The sequence below is a fragment of the Thalia democratica genome, chromosome 4, assembly GCF_965202585.1.
Source record: "Thalia democratica chromosome 4, ktThaDemo2.hap1.1, whole genome shotgun sequence".
Lineage (NCBI taxonomy): Eukaryota > Metazoa > Chordata > Thaliacea > Salpida > Salpidae > Thalia > Thalia democratica.
In genome coordinates this window covers 22,374,832-22,391,825 of record NC_139168.1, presented here as the reverse complement: position 1 = coordinate 22,391,825, position 16,994 = coordinate 22,374,832, and positions in this window count along the sequence as shown.

The following is a 16,994-nucleotide window of genomic DNA, read 5'->3' as shown; positions in this document are numbered from 1 at the left end:
ATTGAATTTATGCAATTGGTATACTAATATTTTTTAATGTTTCAGCAGTACAGTAGTAACATTTAAGCTCTATAACCAATTTTACCCAAAATTTAAAATTTATACCCTACCAAAATATTTAACAAATAAAAATGTATTTATTAATTTAAATTTTAAACAACAAAATTAAAACTCTAGCTAATTAAATTTTGTTTCCGTTGGCAGCGAAAAATTGCATTTGTGATATCTTGTGAAGTAACAATAAGAAATATATACTTTTTGCATTTTATTCTTAAATTCAAAAATGAACAAATATTTAACAACCACGTAGCAACATACCAAAATGCTTTAAACAATGCCAACTTCAAACATAAGCTAAAATATACAGAAAATTTAAAGACCCAAACTAAAAAGAAAACAAAAGATCAAGGAAAATCATTTACTTTAACCCCCCGTTCTGCCAATCCGTAAAAACTAATATCGGCAAAGCATTTTTCGAGATAACTAATAAACACTGCAAGCAAAACGAAACATTAAATAAAATATTAAACAGAAATAACTGTAAACTATCTTACAGCTGCATGAACAATATTAAGGTAATAATACAAAAACATAACAAGAAAACTCTAAATAAAACCAACAAAACCGAAGAACAAAACGTCACCACTAATACCCCATCCTGCAACTCATGCCCCTTGGATAACAATTGTTTAATAAAAAATGTAATTTACAAAGCTACGATAACATCTCCAAAGGAAATAGAATATTATATTGGCTCGACTAGAAACACTTTTAAAAATAGATGGTACAACCACAACAACAGTTTCAAAAATTATTAAGATAACGGGACCGAACTAGCAAAATACATTTGGCATTTGAAACATAAAAAAATCACCTACGACATAAAATGGAGCATCCTTCACCACATTTGGGAAATTAAAAGCATACATAGCATCTGCAAAACCTGTATTTAAAAAAAAAAAGAGATAGCCAATGCTAAGAAAAAAGTCAACTTAAATAAGAGGTACGAACTATTTGCAAACTGTCCACATTTCCAAAAGCTCTTCTTTAAAACTTAAACTAGCACCCGCTGATTAGTAAGTTAAATTATTTGTAATTGTAAAGATATTTTATCGCCCATGTAAAAATTGTTTTCTTTTTTATTTACACCAAAGCACGTTACCAAATAAAAACTTTTGATTACATAATCTTTATTCAATAAGGCGATTTAACAAAATTTTTCTAAATTTGTAGCTCAAGTATATTAATTCAAATTGTGCGCCAATTTAAACAACAATATAGTTACGTCATAAATCTAACTTAGAAATTTTGATCTTTAAGTTTCAACAGTCAGTTTATGGGTGTCTTGCCAAATAGGTGTACTATTTCTGCAAAAACAGACCTTTTTTTTATGGCTCTCTGAGCATGAAATAATGTTTTAGAATTGCACTAAGAACAACCAAAGCAAGCTAAGTTGTAAACCAACTTAAAATTTGATATGAAAAATGAAGAAAATAAATTAGATTTTTCCAATTTAAAAAAAAACTGGTCATTTTCCCTAAAAACTTAGAAACAAGAATATATGGAATTTAAATTTCAAATCATAAATTTAAAATTCAGTCAAAAAACCTTCAATTTTTTACTAAAACCATATAAAACATTGAACTTCAAAATATTTGTTTTTAGTTTAATGAAATTTGAATTAAATACAAAATAATATGATATGTATTATTTCAGAAAAAAAAATATATACAATTTAAACAATATGGTTATCAGTTTATTAATACCTCAAATTTTCAGATAAAAAACTTGAAAACAGGCAAAGTGACAAATGTATAAATATTGAAAAAAATATGTCAGGTAGCTGAGATAAAACAAAAAAAGGATTTAGTCAAAAACAGGATAGGACCCCCTTTGACTGTAAAACATGTGTGTTAATACTGTGAAGTTGTTTACAAAAAGAGTTATTTTAAGAACAGTTGCTTAGTACACTAGATAGTTTAGTTTTTTCGGGGAACTTTAAGTTTACACAAAAGTTTGTTTGCAATTTTGCAGAATATTTACATATAATATTAATACTTTTGCAAATTTCAAACCAAAGTGCACTTATGTTAATAAAGATAAAGTTTTTATTTGCAATAAGTTTTTTTTATAAATACAATATAATTTAAGCAACTTCTTGTAAAAAATTGAAGTCAAAAGCTTAAAAATAAAAGAAAATGTAAATATTTTATTAATTTAGATTGACAGTGAAATAATTGCAGTTCATATGTTTGTACAGGAAACTTTTTACAAAAAATACTATATCTTCAAAATTAATACAACATTACAACAACCCTACAAGATTATATTAATTAATAAATTTCAAAGTCTATCCTCCTATGTCTGTACATTTGTAAAAAAAAATAACCTTTACCTTGCTAAGCCCTTAACTCTTGATGTTTTTCCTAACTTTTTAAGTTTCCGTTGTATTGTGGTTGTAACTATTTGATTTGTTGTAAATATTTTTTTAAATAAATCAAAAAAAAAAATTTCAACGGTCACACAGTTACAAACACACAACCAACAATATTTTGTATCCAAAAGTAGAAAGAAGTTGCTTATTTCTTTTGAGAAAAAGTATTTTTTACTTAATATAATAAGCAAATTTTACCAGAGAAAAGATTAGTATTAAGTTCACATTGAACTCAGAAAATTTTAAATTCTGGAGGACAAAAAAGATTTTAAAAAAGATTTTCAATTTTTTTGTATGGTCCTACCCTATATAGAACCTATTGGACTGTTTTTCTTTGTACATACCTTAATATCAAAAGGGAATTGAGAATTTTAAAAAATGTGAAAAGCAACTGCTAGCTAAGTCAAACATAAACTTGAAAAAATAAGGCACATCAACCCTTACCCCCTATGCCATTAAAAGTAGCATTTACTTTTTTTTGTTGATATTAGTTTCAGTGTAGTTTGAAGTATATTTCACTTTAATTATTGCATAATAGTAAAATTTATTTAATTATTTTGTACAATTTATAATCAATTGTTCTATGTTATAAGAGCTTATTTAAAAACTTTAAGAGTGTAGGGGCAGGGGGTAAACCACCTTTCAAGAAATGTTCCTTTGAATATTTAGAAAATCTTGATAGAACAAAATTCTAAAAAGTTAAAAAATTAAAATTTTCTAACAAAAAAAACTCTTGAGCAATTAATCTGGTATATTTTATCTTATTATTTTTAAATAAGTTGAAAACTATTTTTGTTCAATTTAGAACTTTAAATTTGTTTTGCTTTATAGTATCTTCCATGTTCTGTTTAACTCTTATTTTTCAAATTTAAATTGTAACTAAAGGTCCCTTAAAAAGTTAAACTTAGTTTTGCAAATAAAAATCTTGAATAGTTAATCTTGTATATTTGTCTCCTTATATTTAAAAAAGTTGAGAACTATTTTTGTTCAATTTAGAACCACAAATATAAATCTATTACAGAAATACAAGTATTATAAGCCTCAAAAATTTTTAAATATATTTGAAAGTTATAAATTGTTTTGGTTTTATTTAAGATGACCTATAAATGTATTTAAATTAGTAAACCTGTAAAATAATATGACCATATAATATAAAGATAAAAAATTATTTTGATAAATACAAAATAAGTTTACTTTCAATCTAAAAAAAATTAATTAACAATAAATACTTTTTAATTTATAGTCTTATGATTATAAATAACTAATTTTTTTTTAATTAAATAATATTCCATTATAACTTAAAATAAAAATGTTCCCTTGGTTGGCTTTGAACTCGGGTCTGTAGTTTGGAAATTTATAAAATATAACGACTGTAGCCTTTCGGCTATCAAATTCTACTAAATATACTGATTTAGGGTTTATATATTTTACATATTTTACTTTTAACCAAAAATTAGTTATTGCAGACACAACTATTGATTCAATAATTTATAACTTACAAAACAGTAAATAGTTTTTTGCAACACTACAATATATTTACATTATTGAAACTGATTAGTAAACAAAAAAAAAATTGTGATACACCATAAAAATAATACAAGAAACAAACAATATAACTAGCAGTAAATTTCACGAACCTTATATAAGTATTAATTTCTTTGACTTAAGGTGTCATGAAGAAATATAAAGTTAATATTATAACTTAAACTTACAAAAAGTTAAAATCTGCCACTTACAAGCTCTATATCTGTTTATAAGTTTTGAGTACAAATAAATTACTCCATTCTTAGTTTCAATTATTTATTTTTACATTTACTTATTAAACATAAACTTAAAGAGTTCTTCTTTCCACTCAGCTTAAAGTTATAATTTATTCTTTAAAAACACCGTAAAACTTACCAACAAAATTCTTAAAAGCGTAACATAAACTAAAAAAATTTTTACTTAAGTTTAGTATATTTAAGATTTATTTTTGCTTTTAAACCATTAGTTTTTATTTTTGTTTTACTTCCATTTATTTTGTTCATAAATTTTTTCAGACCTATTTACAACAACTGAGGAATTCCTATATGCAAGTATAGGAGTGAAACATGGTTTTGTTAGTAATAAATTGTTAAAATAAATATTGGATAGAAATCCCCTTAAAGACATTTAAGTCGAGAACTTTAAATTGTTTAATTTAAAACAAGTTACATTATAAAAATATTTTACATATTCTATATATTTTCTCTATATTATGTTATTCTATCTGAAATTTTTTTTTTAATTTCTTTAAAATAGTCAATATTATAAATTATATAAACTTATTGTTAAACTTTTATTGCGTTACGCCGTTTCCCTGCAGAGCAGTTCATCAGACGCTAAAAAAAGCTGAAAACAAAAGTATACAGGGCGATGAATTGGAAAATAAAAATACACACATAATATATAAATGAAAATAATATTTACATTTGAAATATGAGTTTTAAATAATATGTGGTTTACAAAAGTTAAATTTTAAAGTTAAGTTAAATTAAAATGAAATATAGGTAAGTTTAGTTTAAATAATTTATTAACTATAGATTTTATATATTTAGAAAATTTATTTATTTACTAAGCATTTAATATATTAGGATTTTGAAAAAATGTAAATACTAAGATTTGTAGGGGATTTTTAGAAAACAGAAATGGTCTTTTTACGGGAATGTTGTAACTTTAAAACAAAATCTTTACACAATACAAACATAAATACAAAGTAACAATATAATTAAATAGAATGAATAAACTAAGTTAATGCGATAAAAAATAAACTAAAAGTATTCCTTAGGGTAATGAGGGCATTGCGTGACTAGTTCATTTCTTTTATTAAGTATTTTTCTCTGGTTAGCATTTGCTATAAACAGTCTTTCAAGGTTACATATCGAGCACATGAAGTTTGGTTTAAATCTGCTTTTTGTCTGTCGGAGAATTTTCCATTCAATAGTGGGTTTCTCGCCTTTTTCATATAATTTCCACATGTAGTTGGCGAGTTGTGTACAGTTGGCGGGTTTCTTCTTGTTTGGTTTTGGAAATGATACTCTATGTTCGTACAATCTGTTTTTGAATGCTCTTCGGGTGGATCCAATATATGACATTCTCTTATTTTTCTCAGATGAGACGATTGCTTCGTATATTACATTTTCTAATTTACATTTATTCATTACTGGACATTGCTCTCTGTTTCTGCAGTTGCATAGCTTCGGTTCTATTTGTTGTAATAATATATATAAATATTATAAATTATTTATGTTAGTTTATTAAAGATTTTCAAATGTACTACTTTAAGTTCAATCAGTTATACAACTATAATTTAATTTTTCATAATGAAACTTAGTCAAGACCACAGATTTATATGATTGGTTTTCATTATTAACCAAGAAATATGCAAAACTTTGTTTTGAATTTAAAGAAGTTTGGAATTTGAAAAAAATTTCTGTATAGAATAAATTCATACAAAGGTGTAGTTATATGTTTTATAGTTAAATATCGTTTTAAAAATTGAACTTGAATTTTTAAAATTATTTGAAAAAACCTTGTAAGTATAAATGAAATTACAAAGTTGTCGAGTTCTTTAAATTTTACAAAAAATCGTTTTCAGTGAGTTTTGAAGAAACAAGTTTTAAATTTAATTTTCAAAATGTTTAGAAAATTATAAATTATTGCTTGCATTTGCAGTTAGACGTGACGTAACATTTAATAGTTGCTTTTTTAATTTGCACCACAAAGTATTTAATGCGTAGTTTAATAAAAATACTATAATCTTGTGTTTATATTTTTTGTAGAAGATTTGGACGGACAAGCTTGTTTTTTAAATAACTTTGGTTCATGTAAATTTATGTAATTTTTTGTAATAACAAAAATAGTTTGCTATAGTTAAATTTTTCATAGTTTTTTTTAGTGTTGGCTAATTGTTTCCTAAGTAGTGATTCTATTTGAAAATAATTTATATATATGAAAATTTAATTTGCGATACAAGTATTAAAATTTAACCAATAAATCTTATGTAAAAACATTTTTAAAGAGTTAATTAAATTACTTCAGTTGTGTAAAATCTCGTTTACAGTTTGTATATTCTATTGTATTATATTCCGACTTTAAACTGTTTTTTTAGGGGAACTTTTAAAGTATCAGCAACAGACAAACTGTAAAAATTTAAAGTAGATTTGTTGAAAAATGAATACAAGCCTGTCAAACTGGTTTTACATCTACTACAAACAATCATGTGTAAAACTTCTTTTAAACTAATCTTAAAGCTTGTTAGATTTTTTATATCAAAAACAGCTATATCTAATAATTGTTTTAAGTATAAAATTAAGTTTAAACTAAAGATAAATAAATAATTCAAACTCACAGAAACTTTAATGCATGATAAAATGCTTAGTATCATCGGAATGTAAGTTTCAATTGACTCATTCATAAAAATTTCATTGAATTTATTTTCACATTATTTTTGACGGGAAACTCGTTTAAGTTGAGTATTTCTTCAAAAGAGTCGATTCGAATTTGTAATATGTAGTTTGTTGCTATTTCATAGAGATTGCCAACATTTTGCTTGTTTAATTTTCTCAAATCTATTCTTTTTACGCTGCATGCTGTTTATTAAAACTGAAAACTTTTAATTTTTGTTTTCTAGTATAATCAGTTGTAAGTTGATTTTTGACTGATAATTACTTGAATTTTAATATATATAGCTTTTTTTATCTAGCTTTTTTTCTCTTTTTAAATTTTTAATTATAGCTTACTATTGTCTTCTTTCTACTTTTAAACCATCACTAAGTTAAAAAACAGTGAGTCAAAATTTAGTAAATTCCAAAAAAAAATTATAACTTTTTGATTGTAGAAAGTTTAAACTGTCCATTTATTGCTAATTAATATACCAAATCCTATAAAATAAGCATTTTACTCTTTTTCTTAAACTTGTTTATACTCCAAATATTATTTTACTAATACTACTTGTTAATTTCTATCAAATATGACATCTTCAGCAAATAATTTAGTTCGATGTCTCTTAGCTTATTAGTTTCAGCATACAACCATAGTTTATTAAAATATATTTAAACTAGCACACAATTACGTATCTAACTACTACACGAATCAGGACAAAAATAAAAGTAAAACAAAATTTTAAACCAATGTAAGTATATAAAAAGTTTGTTACAACTAAATCAATTCATTCAAATTTTCTTAAAAATAGTTTCCCTTATTCCGGTACTGATAATTTTTTATAACCTTTGTTAAATTAATTTAGTTTATTTGTTAACAAACGTAGGCTACTTAAAAATATCAGTATGTATAGTAAAAATTTCTATTAAAAGAGTACTGTACTTTCACTACAGTTTAAAAAAAGTAGTACCCCGATTTATATGAAATGTTGGTGTTACAATTTAATAAACATTAAAACTTGAAAACACAAGATAGTTATTTAAGGTAGAACTTACGTCGAAACTTAGGTTTAATACCAATAAGGTTTTAGTTTAATTCAAAGCTGTGTACCCTGATTTTTGTGTAATTGCTGTTTTCAGTGATAGAATACTAAAAAACTACATAAAAATACAGAAAAAAATACTATAAAATAAAATTGCTACTCGTTTTTATAATGTATATTCTGGTTTTTGTTTAAACATTGTTTCAAATTTTTATTATTTTTAAGTTTATGTTTCACAATTGAAGATTATCGAACCATGAAGTGGTAGTTTACTCTTTTAGTATAAAGCAGGCACGTAGCTTGGTACGTTTCTGCAAATCTACAGAAACGTAAAAATTTGTGCGAAAAAACTCGTTTTTCTTTCGATTATTCAGCTTTTAAGACCTTGTTTCTTTAGCTTTAAGTATTCGTTTATACTTAGTTTTGCACTCCTTAGATATAATTTTATTTTTACGGATTCTCTAGCGCTTTTAGTGTCGTAACTATTAAACAAATTGAACACATCTAAATTGTATACAAACAGCTTGGTGTAAAAATCTTTTATCAAATAGCAAACTACTGAAAAAAATCCATTTCGAGGCTGTAGATTTGCTTTAAATGATGTGAGATAAAAAAATGTAAGTGTGAGAGAGGATCTTGTACTATTAAAATGTTTGTGGTTAGTCAAAAACAACTTAACATTATTTGAAATTCACATTTTTTTGTCTTACAAAAGAGCAAATACAGATAGAAGATATATTAAAAGATAAATTTTAGAATAGATAAACCTCAAAGTAAAGTAACATGAAGAATTAACTTTTGTTTTAAATCAAATTGACTCTCTGAGTTGAATGATTTAAGATTAAATCTCTGTGGTAGAAAAGAATACAAAAATGAAAAACTTTTGAAACAGTGATATTAATCTCATTTCCTGTTCAAGAAAATTAGAATCTATTATATCAAAAAAAAAAAACACAATAAGACAAATAGCTTGCAACAAGAAGAAAAATTGAAAACTTAATAATACAAACATTTTTTCAAAAATAATATAAACGAATATTTTTTTTTTAATTTTAAAACTTTATTTTTTAATTAAAACTTGTTTTAAAGATTTTATAAATGCTTAGTAAGTTAAAGTTTTTATTTTTTAAGATTAATATAAACAAGTTATAGTTTTTTACTGTATTTAGAAAATTATTTTATAATAAAAACTGGTTTTAAAGAGTTTATAAATGCTTGCTTACCTTACTTAAAGTTTTTATTGCATTTTTTAGCAAAGTTGAAAGATTTAAATTGTACATTGTAGCCACACACTCCAAGTATTCTAGATAACTCTAGGATATTTAGATTTTATTAGTTTTATTTGTATTACTACTATAAACTTGGTACACTATGTGTGAATTTTAACAAATTTAGTTGTTTTATAGATTTTTAAAACTAAGTTTAAAACTTAAGTTTTCAAAGGTTAAAATTATGCAAATATTATTTGAAAGTAAAACCACCCACTCGACACTCAAAGCTATTAACAAAGTCAATCAATCTGAAGTTCAGTTTGTTACAATGAGTTCCAAATAAGTACTTCAAGAAAAAGCTCTTTGAATGATGTTTACAGACAACTATGTAAAATATAAAGTTTGTTTCAACTTGTTTTTAAATATTACTGTAAATTTCTATTTTCTACAAGCATTGTTGTTTACAATATGAAGATTTTTGTATTCTATGTTTATTTAAATGTATCAGGAATATGGATTGTATCTGTTGTTTTAAAATAAGTTTATTAATTTTAGAATGGTTTACTAATTTTAAAAAATATATCAGTTTAATTCTTTAATCTATGTTTGATAATTGATAATTTTTAAAATAAGTTTTATATAACTTTTTCAATCTAAGATTAAAAAGAAAGAGTTAGTACTATCTATTTTAACAAGTGTATAGTTGTATTATAAATTCATAACAAATAAAAAAAAAACCAATATATTTTATGTTTAAAAATCTTTATGTTTGAATTTATTTATATGTTTCACATTGTATCTGAAAAATATTAATGTTTAAAATTCAAGATTTGTTGTTATTTAACTAAGTTATTTTATTTAATAAGTTTGTTTTGTAAAAAAAAGTTTAAATCTTTTTTACAGCTTTTATTTAACAATTTGTTTTTTTATAACAAAATGTTTTATTTTTTTTTACAGCTTAAATCTTTATGCTACCAAAGTTAGTAATAACATTTACAAAGAAGTGTACTCTTCCTTTCTTTATGAATTACTTTTGACAAAATAAATTAATTGTAAATTTGAATTTTATCTAATGTTGTGAACTTTTTTTATTTTATATCCTTTTTTGTTTTTTATTCAACTCCTAAAACTTATGATTTTTATTTTAATAAAATCAACAATTTTTGCAAATATTTTTTTAACTGGGAAAACTGTTTTTAAAGTTATATATTTTAGGCCTATCAGTAATACTATTAAAGTTAAATTCTTAATTAATATTTTTTTTTTAATGAAAAGTTTTATAGACTCATAAAAGTTTCAAAACATAAAGAATTATAGGGAGTCAAGAGCAGTACAACTTGCCTTGTATTCAGTTATTCATTATACTTCAACATTCTATTTATTTTAAAACTTTTAACAAAACTGCACACTTTCATATAAAATTAAAGGTAGTTAAAACTACTCTATTCCCGTTATGACGTCATCACACATTATTATTGATTTTTTTTTTGCAGATTCGTAACTTTTTAGAGCTAGCTACGTCCCTGGTATAAAGTATTTTGCCAATTCATGTTTTAGTACGTTTCGGTATTTTATTGTCTATTTTCGTTTATAAAACATGCCAGTGTCATTTTTAAATAGAATTATATTAAACATACTAACAAGTTAATACTTTTAAAAATTAAGAAAAATTCGCTTATATTTTGATTGCAAACGTGCAAAAGTGACAACTCATACTTTTTAAAATAAACTTATAATAAACTATTTAAGCACAAGTATTAAGTAGAAAACTACATTCTTGTATTAAGCAAATATACTTTTTCAAACGTTCTTAGTTTTATAATTTTCCCTGTGAAGTAATATAAAATGTTTGCTATATGACGTCATATAATATAGTTCATTAACCGACTATTAGCCTGGTTTAAAGTCAGGAGAATTGTGAAAAGTGCATGTTGTAAAATTAACTCGAAAAATTATAAAAAAATTAAAACTAAAAGAATGTTGACTAGCTTATTTAACCATTAGAGTTTTAAATTAGCTAAAAGTGGCTATCATATAATTTATATCTTAAAATATTTATTACTTAATCTTGTTGATGGACTTAATTGTAAAAATTCATAAACTAATATGTATATTGTTAAACATTAAAAAACCCTTTAAAATAAAATTTACTGGTTACAAGACGTTTTATCTAAAAAAAATGGTTAGTTCTCTTAATTGTAAATAATATCAAGCTTATTTGAACGTTTGATTATAACATTTTACATATAAATAATTTACTTGCCATTTAAGATAAGGGTTTTTACGTTGGTTGAAACTGTATTAAAATTTACCTAACAGTGTTTTGTTACATTGAAACATATTAATAACTTTTTTTAGTTATTTTACAGATTTTTTTCAACATAATTGTAATTTAGTGCACATTACACTTTGTAGTTGTAAACAGTAAATATGAAGAAATAATTCAAATACAGTTAATTAACTAAAACTTTTAGCTAAAACTGTTAAAATTCTAAATTAGCTTCAACTAATATAAGTTAAAATTTAAAAAACGTAAGCCTTCTTAACCTTAAGTCTAACAAAAACATTTTGTTTCGAAATTTTTATACCTTGTTATTGTTTTATAATAAAAACTACTTTGAAACAAAACAAATAATTCTAAGTCAATAAATATGAAATTATACTATAAAAAAATTAGTATAATAACTAAGGAAAAATGCATAAAGAAAACTTTTTACAGTTTTTTTTTTAACTTTAACTGCTCACAGAATACCTTTTGATAATATTGATTAAAAATTGTGATGCGAAAGGTTTTTTATCGTTAAAACAAATAAAATAGACAATTTTACTTGGATGTCTAATGTTTGAATAATGACGGATATTATTTACAAAGTTTGATGATAATGAGAAGCACTTTTTTCTAAGTGTTTGTTGTTAAGCAGTGATTAAAGATTTACTCGAGTATAATAATTTGTTTAAGGACTTTATGTAAAACAGTTAACAAAAACTAATAGTTAGTCAGTTCTTTAATTTATGCCAAAACTTAGGCACAATTTGGAGTTTTTTTCTTGAAGTTTTTCAAATATTAATTGTTAAAACATATACATCAACTAACTAAGATTAAATACTTTTATCTTAATTAAAATAGAATTATTGAAACCTTTTTTTTTCAATCAAAAAAAGGCATTGCTTAATGCTACTATGTATTAGACTAGCATAGTCATACTGACGAAATTTAAATTATTTTTTACATTAAACAATTTATATTTTCACCATATGTTTGAAATGTGTCAATATTTTATTCTAATTTAAAATATTCAGTTAAACAAGTTATAGCCGAAAGTATTTTTTCAGCATAGTAGTAGTATAAGTAGTATATAGTAAAATTTATAAAAAACTAAGCTATTTAATATTTGAATAAAAACGGCATTAAGAAATTGTTGATTAAAAGAATAAATCAACTATTCTTTTACTGATAGTAATTGTAAATTCAGTATTTTTACCAGTTTTAAGATATATAAAGTTTAAAAATTGGATAATAAAATTTAAAGTAGTTTAAAAACTGATTGAGTTAAAGTGCTCAATCTATTTCTTGAAATAAATAAGAAATTAGTTAAAATATTTTTGATTATGTATTTTTTGATTACTTTGCTCTTGCTATATTTTTGTGTGCTTAAATTTTACTTATTGTCACTGATAAGCTCTGGTCACTGGTGAAAGGTGAGTCTTGTTTAGTGATTTATTGAATAGAAACAAAAAATTGCTCAAAATCTTTTTGGTTTAAGCCTTAAGGAATTGGATACGCAAAAAGACCTATCGGTCATCGAGTTGCATACCCAACTTAATCAAAATTATAATAAGTTACAAATGATAAAAAACTTTACAACCAAAGTTTAAAATCTAAAACGAAAAACTCTATGAAAAAAGAAGCTATTAACTTTACAACATTAAACAATTAAACAATTTCAAAAAAAAAGATTAATAAATAATTGATTTAATACAGGATAAACAGTGTTAGCCTAGTGGCAAATTGTAGATAATTATATAAAAAAAAAGCCTATAAATTTTAATGGTTACGACTTACGACCTCTTTAAACATGTTGTTTAGTATAAAAAAGTTTTTATAAAAAACTTTGCTTAATTTTTATCATACTTTTCAAAATTAATGTCATGTAAACTAAAAAATAAGGCATACTGAAAGAAGCGTTTTTTTTTTTGTAAAACACCAGCTTTTATTTGAAAATTTAATTCTATTTTTAATAATTAGTTTCATTAACATGTTTGCAAAACGGAAAATATATTAATCCCTTATAACTTTGTTTTGTAACCTTATGAACTTATCATTTTATATATTTACATATTTATATATGCACAGCATTTATTATATTACAAATATTTTTATATGATATTTTTTGTTACAGTGATGATGACCATATCTCTATTTATTTTTGACACGTCGTTTTAATTTAAAACTAACATGGTTTATTGAATGCTTTTATTTTTCAAGAATTGTGGTGACCGTTTTTATTAGTTGCTATTTGAAACCCATTCAAATTACAAAGTTCAGATATAAGGTTCAGAACTTAATTTACCATAATTTTGTTGCATAAAATTTAAACTAAAACATATATAAAGTTCTCAGTTGTCTATTTCTGGCATCCCTGCGAACTTGAATTAATAAGTAAAACCTTAGAAATCTTTAAAAAAATGCGGTTATTTCTAGAATATTACAATTTTTATCGGTAAAAATATTAAAACAAAATAAAATTTGCCACTTGTAATTATTTTTTTTACAGTAATTTGGTCTAATCAGATTTTCTGCATTAACGAGAAAATAATGTCAATTTTTTGTTAAAATGACTAAGATTAGTCGATAAAATATTTTTATATATTTGAAAAAAATAAAGTAAACTTTACTTATATCTATCAAAAATTTTTATAAATAGGTTTTTCGATTTACATCCATTTCAGCAAAGTTTAAAAGTATTTGCAGAAAAATAAAGTTTTAAAAGTTTAATTTTAGCAAAATCATTTTAGTACCTGGTTCGCTCACAACAATTAAAAGTAAACAAACACGTTTTCGCCCTTTTACATATTTAGGGATTTGATTTGTATTTTGGGTTTGCTTGAATTTGTAATAATGATCAATGGGTGTGTCAATGTTGAATTGTTTATATTTAATTTTTATAAATTTTATCGATTTTAATTTTTTTAGCTTTTTCAACGTCTACATTTTAATGTTTTTAAATCATTTTCTATATTGTTAGTTTTTGATATTCTACAATTGTTGGTTAAAATTGTTTTTATCATAACATTTCTACACTTTTTTATTTATTATTGACTTTTATGTATTTTTTATAGTTGCTCTTGTAGAAATGGCAAAAGAAAATATGAAATATGTTTATGTTAATTTTTGTTAAAACTTGCTTGATGGAGAAAATAATGTGGTGACCAAGGCAGTCTCCATAGTCATTATTACAGTAGTGGATGTTTATTTTTGTCTACTTGTCAACCACTAGATTGAGATCTTGCAATGTTCAGTTTAGAAAGGTTTTTAAGCGTCATTAGGACCCTTACACCATTCGCTACAAAATTTCAATTACAAGTGCCTCATATTTTCTAATTAAAATTAATATTTTGATGCATTCCTTGAAATTCTATTTCTTAAAATGTTTCTGATACAAACGTATAGACCGCAAGTTTTTAGAGGTCAATTTTCTTGGAAATTAAAAAAATCACTAAAAACCTATCTTCTCCTTCATTTTTTGAGATAGAGACCTCAAATTTTCATGAAACATTCCTTTTATAGTTTAAAAGACTTTGAATGTTGGAATTTTTAAAAAATTGAAAAACAAAAATTTTAGATAAAAAAACAAAAAAAAAAGGTGGTTTTTTTTAATAAAGTTTTTATTTTTCAAAATTAAAAAAATTCCTGCATTCAATCTTTCTAAAATTTAATAATACACTTTCTGTTTAAATTTGAAGAAGATTGCTTAAAAAATGAAGGAGGAGATAGATTTTTAGTTAAATGGTCTTTTTTTTGCGTTTTTAGTTTTCCCTTCCATTAGGAACCTATTGAGGTCACCAACTTTGACTGCTCATATCTCAAAAAATACTTTGAATTTTTTCAAATGGTTAAAAATGTCTGATAGCTCGGATAAAACTTTATAAACAAGATCAACTTGTAAAAATCAAGGTTGACCCCCCTTTTGCCCTTAATTTGTTATTTTTTATGGTAAAAGTACATCAGTATCAAACTCTACCCCTTGCAACAATAAAAGTTTTATGGGGATGTCTTTAAATGTTGTTTTAAAAACTTATTTATCATACATGATAAATTAGTTAAACATTGATTGATGGTGTGTCAATGCTAAATTATATGTTTTCTTTTTGCTTTTAGATTAATTTTTCCTAAGTTTATAAAATTTAATTGAGTTTTTTTACCATATGTAAGTGTTAAATATTATAATCCAGGTATTAAATTTGTTAAAAATGCTTTACTTAATTGGTGTTTAAACTTCTTTTAATCATTTAATTATTGTTTGGTTAATTAAATTACTGTAAAACTAATATTTATTATTTTTAACACTTAGTATTATTTTGTTGTTGTTTATTCAAAAAATAAATAAGCTTTATATTTTTATGTAATGAACTTTTTTACTAGAAGTATGGGAAAAGTTCAAAATATTTAAAAATATAATTTTAAGTATCTTTATTTTGATTTTGCAAAATGTTGTTGATACCAGGGTTGCTACACACTCAGGGTACTCAAGATATCTCAGGTCAGTTTTACATCATTGAAAATTACAGGCAAGTTAAAAAAAACTCAGAACGATTCAGACCAGTTTATTTTTTTTATATAAAGGACAATTTATTTTTTTTCAAAATCTTAGTCCAGTTATTTCTAGATCTTAAATGAGATTTGGTTGTTCCAGTTTCAATATTTTGATTATTAATAACCAATTTGTTCAAAAACTTTATTTTTGTCGATTTCAAAAAGTTAATTCAATAAAAAAAAATATTATGATTTTTTTAAAGGATTTTAAAAACTCAGTACAGTTTTTAGTCACTCTATACTTTTTTGATTCAAAGAGTGGCAACCGTGTAATATTGAAACTTACATGAATAATAACTAAAGTAACTGATAGAGTACTTTTTGGTGCCAGTTAAAACATGTTTAGATTGTTGATTTTGGTATTATTTGTATTTTTTATAAAACTTAAATGTTTTAGCTTCTGAAGTTTACTATACTTTTGGGTTTTTAATGAAAGTTGACAGTTGACAGTTGCAAGGTACATACACTCAGGATATTTTAAAGTTTTTGAAAATCTCTAGGTAACTCAGGACAATTCAGGATATTAGTGTTTTTTTTCAAAAACTCAGAACAGTTTTTTAGTATTGAATTAGACTTGGTTGCATTATTTTATAAATAGTTTTGTTGGAACCTGATTTTTAACATTTTAAAAGGTAAAAAAATATTTTATAAGGATAAAAGAAACTCAGGATGACCCAAGAAAGCTTTTTTGACTAAAAGAGTCTTAGCTCTGTAAAGTATTATATACTTTTAATTTGATAAATCTTTCATGTAAAGTAATTAAGTAGATTTTTATTTAATTAAATTAGAATAATACATCTAGTTTGTATTTTTAGATATATGCTAGTGAATATATTCGAAAATAGATTTGCTTTTTAAATTTTAGGTATAAAGTAAGTTTTTATTATTTTTAAACTGTACTATTTTGGTTATTTTAAAAAAAGTTTGTTTATAAAATTAGATGAACTTAATTTCTAATGCTCAACTAAAGTTTAATAATTGTAGTCTCTGATCAAAGTTGATATTTTTTTATTAGAGTATTGAAAATATAAAAATGCAAATTTATTTTTTCTTTAATTTAATTATTTATTTAAGTATCACTATTAAAACAAA